Source organism: Copidosoma floridanum, unplaced genomic scaffold (assembly GCF_036245765.1).
Source record: "Copidosoma floridanum isolate Cflo_tuat_1 unplaced genomic scaffold, Cflo_Japanese_pri ptg000030l, whole genome shotgun sequence".
Lineage (NCBI taxonomy): Eukaryota > Metazoa > Arthropoda > Insecta > Hymenoptera > Encyrtidae > Copidosoma > Copidosoma floridanum.
In genome coordinates, this window is record NW_028321907.1 from 12,629,153 (window position 1) to 12,637,372 (window position 8,220).

General features: G+C 39.6%; 1 protein-coding gene across 1 annotated transcript in view; it reads left to right on the top strand.

Moving 5' to 3' along the window:
* LOC106643686 (tRNA (guanine(10)-N(2))-methyltransferase TRMT11) overlaps positions 1-8,220 on the top strand; it is a 183,927-nt gene that overhangs the window by 142,657 nt on the left and 33,050 nt on the right. The gene's annotated exons all lie outside the window — the stretch shown is intronic.

The window sequence follows — 8,220 nt, forward strand, 5'->3', positions numbered from 1 at the left end:
CAAATATACTTTGGTGCAAGCGCACAATAAAATTATCTGTAAACGAAGATGATGGTTTTGGCAACACCATTCGCATAATTATATATAGATAATAGAGGACGAGAGCGTGAGAATCGCTACCAAAAGTCGAACACATCATCCGAGGAATGCGTATATGTATATATATATATACTCGGCACGTCTAATACAACACACGCAAGTATATATCCACGCGCATGATATACCTGGCCCCGGGTGATTCTGTTGAATATGTTAAAGCTTCGTGGCTCGTGTATAAATTAAGCGCGTGTGTACAGCGAGTTCTCGTGACCAAATACAGGGAACGAGCGCCTTGATTCTCCGCGAATCCGCGACCATTTTGGGCATTTTTTTTTTTTTTTTTTTTTTTGTTACAACAGCTCGGGAGAGAGACGCCATGCGATCTGTGGGTAATACACGTATAGAGGCACAATTGCAACTCGAGTGAACTTGGGTTGTTGCGCGAGATTCGCGGTATTTTCTTCGGTCGCATGAATATGCATTGTTTCGTTCTTCTGGCGGATAATGTCTTTCTGGTACGAGTTTGCGACCGATGCACGGCTCGGTGCTTGCACCACATGTATGTGTGTGTGTGGGTGTGTATAGGATTTGATTTCGGGGCTTTTAATTACGCGTGCGTGCCTTCTCAAGTATATGTAGGTATACTTTGCGTTATAATTTGTTTCTTTGGATATGATGCAGGGCTATGGAATAGTAAAAGCACCCCGAGGGTGGAAAAATAGTGTTCGTCGTCCAAGCACCATCCAACCGGGACTACCTGTCGCGCAGGTCCCTCGGGACGAAAAATGGCGCTTCTGTGGCGAAAAGTACCATTTTTATTCATTCAAATTTTAAATTACAGTATTGAACAAAAAAAAATTTTTGCTAGTGACAATAATGCACTTTATGTTAAAAGAGAAAACACTCCAAGGACATGTTTTGTGTCTTCTAGTGCTTCTTTAAATATTTATACATCATTGTGTTGTTAATATAAGCGTTTGTATTCGATAGGCTCAGTTTATTAGTAACATTTTCAACATTGAATAATTGAAAAATAACTTTGAACTTAGGCGTGTATTGGTTTATTAAAGTTAAAAAAACAAAAAAATAAAAAAATTTAATAATTACGAAAATCGGTGTGCTGTGATAATTAAGAATTATTTATTTATGTATGTACTCGGAACCATCGTAATCCAGTAGATACCAGTTTTTGTTTTATTTTTCGACTTTGTTAAGCACATCTTTGAAAGCATACTTATTTAAAAAGTTTCCAAATTACACCGTTTTTATCAAAGGAATTTAAGATTGTGAAATCACACGTTCTATTTTGTAGTTATCGGTATACAATGACATATTACACATACATCGAAAATATTTTACTCGGAAGAGACGAATACTGCGCTATTTGAAATGCTGAGACAATTTTGATGGTCAATTTTAATATTTCACGTTGTCTGATTACAGTATCGACACACTAAGGTGATTTCCTAGCATTTTACAAGATTCCATATAGAAAAATCGATGCCAATAACTCTTTTCGTATTATTTGAAAATAATTTCTAGACGCGACAATCAAATGGGATATGTTGCATGCACCGGCTATACTATGAGAATGGACAAAAATTGTTTTGAAACTGTGCGGTTGACGTATATGTATATTTGTACAATCGAGTAACACCAAATTTCTTTGCAATCATTTATCATACTCCAAATAAGACCTGATGAGTCAAAAAATAAAACTACTTCAACACGCTTTGCTAGCTACATGGAGTAAGACATTCTTCGAAAATAGATTGGTTTTTCCCTGATTTTCGTAAAACATGTTACCTGAAAAAAAAAAAAAAAAAAAAAAAAAAAAAATGGTAAATCGTTTGGAAAAAAGAAAAGTATGTCACATCGACTTTTAAAGATGACCAAGATGTACTTTTTCGATCAACCGCATTCGGCAGCTCGTACAAAGTAGAACGGTTCGTCTAATTATAATTTTTGTTGGAGCCACAATCTAAGGAATGTTTTTTTTTTTTTTCATATCACGAGGAAAACGATAACAAAAAAAAGGCTCTCCTCACAACTGATAAAAATTGAAAACCGATATCCAACCACGGGTATGGCAAAGCGAACCGACCGATTCTCGCGATACCCGCAAATTCAGCAGACCTTTTCCATGACACGTGTACTCAACAACATTCATGACTCACCAACCAACCAACCAACCACAACAATCAATTAAACGACACATGCACGCGCAACCCGCGGGTCTGATCCATCAAAAGTCCCCGATAAAATCACGCTCCGAGCTAGCGCCTGTACGAGCCCATGCTCTGTACCCACGCCATAACTCATCCGACGCCCCTATATATATTTCCGTGGCAAAAAAAAAAAGAGAGGCAAGAAAGAAACGCGGCGTATATACCGCCCGCATGTTTCAATATTTTTGCCGACCTCCAAACTAGACTCCTTTTTTTTTTTTTCTTTTTTTTTTTTTTTTCGCTCACGACAACGATAGCCGACGAGCTGTGTGTCAGTCGTCGTCTTATCATCGCAGTCTCACGCGCGGCTTGTTTTACGCCTGTAGGGGCGACGACACGCCGCCACCGTAACGTATGGGCCGCTTTGCTCGCTGGCGCCACGTGCTATATCACGCACACAAGAGCCTCGACTTTACGGTCGGAGTTTCGGATTTTCGAAGTATCGATATCGATTATTAACTTTTTTTAATTGACTTCTTAATAGATGAGCCGTGAAGCAACGTTCAGGTAGATTGTGTCGAGACATTCATTCGACTTTATTTTCCTGTTTTTGAGGCCCAGGGCGATTATTTCGAATTTTTTTGTGCTGCACGACTCGAAGCTGTGCTATCGAAATTACATAGAACTTACTTTGGCTGCTCGAAAAGACAATGTAGTCATTATTCAGGTTTAAACGCGTTATAAATACATAAACTTTATCTGAACTGGAAATCACGAAAAAACAAAAAAAACGAAAAACAAATTAAGTGTTTTAAAACTGTACAAAAATTCAAGGTGTTCAACAAAAGTTTTCAAGTAATGTTTTTTTTTTCTAGCGATGAAACATCAAATTTCAAAGTCTTTTTCATAGGTCTATGATGGGTCATCAGTTTTAGTAAGCCCCACAGCCAATGGCCAATCCTCCGAATCACCGCAACTTCCGATCTAAAAGGTCGACAAAAAAAAATCGGTGACTACCGATCCGAAAAATTAAACCCAAGTCTTTCTTTTCTCCAAAAAATTAAAAAAAAACCCTTTCAGTCCTTTCGTTATCCGATACTCCCTATGATTGTAGACCAAATCCATGCATATACATATACACATTCCACCGATCCCCTCTTGTAGAAGGTCACGTAAAAGTACCTGCCAACAAAATCGATCTCGGCTGCGGATCATCGTCCGGAGGTGCAAACAGGCCGAAGCGCTCCGATCTCTTTCTTACAAATACTATACCGATCGTTTTTCCTGCATCGCCATCGGCAGCGCACACAAAATCTCCTCTCGCCTTACAGAAACGATTACTAGCCACGACTGTTGGTCTATAAATATACACTCGTGTCATCGTGCCGGAAAATCGGCAAGTCCTTGAGAGAGAGGGTTCTCTGGTCTTACCAAGTGGAACCGATTCGAGGAGAAGGTAGACGCGGCCCTAAAGAAACCAAAGCCGAGCGCAAGGAAGTACTTGTAAAAGAAACACCGCGTGCACCTCTCACTGGGGAGCTGATAAGTCTTGTGTATACATATACGTATAAGTATATATCTATAACTCTTTTTTTTTTTTCTTCTTTTTCCCCTCCCTGATATACGTATATACACTTAGAAAACGAGAGCGAGTGACCACCAGCCGTGTCGTCGTGTTCACTCGTTCGCGATACTGTACTTTACTCCTGTACTTACCCCATCGTACAACCGATTCCGATGCTACGTAAATACTGACTCGAGTTTTGCTTTTTTTTTTTTTTTTTTTCAGGTACACCTACATCGTTACGATGTATGGCTAATATGTTCTTGTGTCCATGTGTTGGTAAGAAGCGCGCCATCTGATGAATTGGTTCTCGGGTACTCATCTGCATGTAACGGCCACCGCGAAGAGTTACAGCTTCGTTGATCGACAAAGTTATAAGCAGAATTTGGAGCGATTAGTATTTGGATGGGTAACCAATCAAATTCTCAGCCGTTGATTTTTCTGATCCATCGACTGTTTCAACCGAGGGGCTGCGCGCACACATTGAAGTCTTTTTTAATGACTTTGACAACGCGAACGGGGAAGGGTGGGCATGGGTCAGTCCTGATGTCACACCCCCTCAGGACTAAGGCAAATTCATAGATTAGTCGTGTCCAGCGTTGAGAATAAAATAAAAATGGTGTGTGGGCGATGAGTAAGAAAAGAGTAAAAAAAGTAGTAGTGTAAGAATTGAAGAAAAAAATAATTGTACGCAACGATTGTTGGTTACGTCATATTGCGACAGTATGAATAATACGTAAAAAAAAAGTGTACGTACCTGCAGTAGGTCAGTATGTATAGTGTAAAATGATAAAAAGAAGGAAAAAAAAACCTACGTATTATAAATACAGCCAAAATGAAAGATACAACCGAAGCAAAGACAATTCCACCTTTATCGCGACGTTTAGTCGAAATACTCGTTACCAACTAGAAAATCCAATGCAAAACAGCAGCAGTAATATGTTATCGCTCGGTTCCTCGGCGCTCAATTAGAAAAACCCAAAATGTTTCAGTTCCACACATACCTCAAAGTATTATAAATAGCTAACAGCGACGATGAAAAAACTAACGAAAATACGGATAAGTATTATATATACATACGAGCGTTTCTTCTGCGCTTGAATATATACATATGTATATATTTTTTGTTCATCTTCCTCCTCGCTAATGAGTTACAAATCACATGTAAATTTTTCATATATGCAAATCATACGTTATAAAGCATCACTCCACCGGTGTTATTAAACGCATTTCTGTTGCTCAGGTGCGCGTGATGCATGACATCCCATATATATATATATATATATATATACATAATACCCTTTCTCCCAATATACTGCGTAATAATTTATATATATTATTTTGTTGTACCACTTGTATATTAATAGTTACACTATATAATGTATATTATGTGCAGGCCGTTGAATCTGGAGCTGCAGGTCAAATGAGGGGGGAGGAAGTAATCAAGTCTCTTTTCTATGTACAACTAATGCTCGTACATATATATATATTAATACTTGTTCATCGCGTCATATGGATCTCCGTTTCGAGTACACGAGAGATGTTATCTTGGGCTGCATTTACTTATCTGCCCGATTTATTGTAGAGCTCTCGCATTCAATTATGTAACTCAACGGGCCCCGAGTGGTACATCGGTGCACGTGGTACGAGCACATATTATTATTGGGCGTTCGGGTACAATTGTTGTAGCAAGTGTGTCACAAGTTCCTTACGCTTTTGTTTGCAATGTAACTTACAAGTGTTTATAATTGTATCGATAAAATTATATGTGGGGAATCGCCGACGAAACATCGATCACTCGACGTTTCACTGCTCCAAAATTTTTTGACCATTGGTGCATATAGGTGTGTACCATTTTGATACAATGAATTTTACAGCTTATTTTCGAGAAAAATAGTCACCAGAGTGCACTGGATGGAGCATGCATGATATTTTAGTTTGGTTAAACCGAGCAAAGAAAAGGAGTAAGTACGTGTGTGGGTTCATGAATTTTGTATTCATATGTAAGTATACACACATTTACAATACACACCGAGTGCTGATAAGGACAATGTCGGTCGTTTTATCGCCGCGACAACCAACGGCAGCGCCAACAGTTACAAAAGGCACGGCGAGCCATTGAGCATGGGTGTAGGTACATCCATCCTTCAGCTCTACGAATGCTCGAGATTTTTTTACTCGTACTTATAACTTTTTTTAGAGCTCTCGTCGTCTCATTTTATGGCACGTGTGTATGTACGTATACGTATAGGTTGAAATACACGTGTGTATTATTCACACAGAGTTTGATTAAAAGTTCAAGGGGAATTTTTCACGAAATTGAATAAGCTGAGATGAAGGAATTTATTACCGATTTTTCGTGTGAATGTATTGACCGGGTCTATGAAGCCAACGGCCAAACTTGACTGAACTATACTTGACTGTTAAATTGGTAATTTAATATCAATTGCGTTGTTCAGGACATTTATTACTTTTTATTAATATTTACCCAATGTCTACTATAATAATACAAACCATAAAAATCACTGTACAAACGATAAAATAATATTATTGTTCAGAAGAGTAAAAATTACCGTACAATCGGTTTAAAAAGTTTTAATATGTATAAGGACGGAGCGGTATACCAAAGGACCATTGTAGTACAGTAATTTTTTATAAACTTTTTTCTCTCACGGTGTAGTAAACATCGTTTCATGGCCGTAGGAGCGATAACAACATCAATGTAATGATTATACACACATCAGCAAATATTCAATGAATCGTACAATATACACGTAATATGCAAGTACTTTCACTGATGCATGTTTGGGTACTGATTTATAATCATTCGTGTAAACCTTGTGTAAACGCAACGTTTAAAACTCGCAAAAGAAAATTTTGCCAACGCGGTTTTCCCCCAAATGTTCGGTATATCCACGGGTATACTTGAAAATCGTGCTTGGACGCACGCACGCGTGGCTTGAAAGCTCTTGCTTAAAATTTAATTATCACCAGCTTAGTAAAAACCACAGCGAAGCCGAGAGAGTTGTAAACATGATATCTACGGTGTAATATTTGCGTAGAAAAAAAAAAAAAAAAAAAAATTTGCTCAAACTGCGCGACTAGTAAATATTACACAAGGTTTTTCGTGGACCTATAAAAATTAAAAATAGAATATCCTCCTTTCCCCCCTTTAACGACGCGACTCTGTATATAGATACATATTATTTGTTGACAAAGAGTATTTATTCGAATGAGTGATCCAAAAAAGTTTTATAATAAAAAGAAAAAAACTGGAAAAAAAAAAAAAATTATCCACTCGTAAAAAAAATAAGCATAGGTAGACTAGTAGTATTAAACACCAGTGGTATAAAAATTGGAGAAGAGGAAAAAAAAAAACCTTTAAACAATAAACATCTGTCCCACGAAGGTAAAAAGAGAACGAAGCTACATCCTTTTGAATTGTTCCAAAAGAGCAAGATGCGAAGCGTCAGGCTATCGATCAAACGCATCGATTCAGCCCGAGCAGATGTTCCTGGCAGCTTCAACTTCAAGAGCGGAAGGGAGCATAATCCATTTCCGAGAAACGAGATCAGTAGGCATAAAATGTGTATATATATATAGTTGTACATTGGTAACACAGACACAGATGAGCCGCGTCAGCTGTTATACCACATACGTACCTGTAGCATTTACCTGTTTGCAGTAAATGCAAGGAGCTCTCAAATAAACATTTCTTCATCCTCACAGCCGGACGGTCGGCTGAGCTATGTCTGCTAGGGCAGTCTTTGCGAGCAGCATCGTCGGGGGGTGACCCCCCCCTCTCGGTTTTTTCAAAAACCCTACCATCACCAGTACCACCACTTTTTGCAAAAATCGTGGTAAACCGACTCTACTAAGTCCGCCCCTCCCTTTGCCCCCACCACGTACCCAAATAGGCGGAGAGAGGAGAAATGCGGCCGGCGGTCGTGGGCGGCTCAGCTGCGCGGCGGCTCGAGTAGTCTGCGCCACTCTGCGCCACCACCGGCTACCGGCCTACCGCTCGTTACGTTAGGTGCCGCTCCTACAGCCGGCATTCTGACCTGGTAAGCCGCCAGTGTCGGGTCAATTGCAGGACGACCACTCCGTCGCATATACACGCCATTCTCACGCATACTCTATTCCACAGCGACAACACGATACCGGCTCGGCTCCCCCTCCACACCCCCGGTCGTTGTTGATGTTCTCAAGGAACAAGAGTGTAGAGTTGGTGCGGCCATTTAAATCCTCGTACTCGTGTAATTAAACGCACGGGAGGACAACAACAACAACATAATCGACCGGTGTGCGGAAACTGTGCGGTTCGTTGTGTTTAAAGTCGAAATAACGAGGATTAGCCTATCGTCTTGTACGTGTATATATTCATGAATAGTAGTAAAAGTGTCGTGTGTAGAGCTCAGTACTGTACACCAGTCCTCCGAGTTGAGCTGT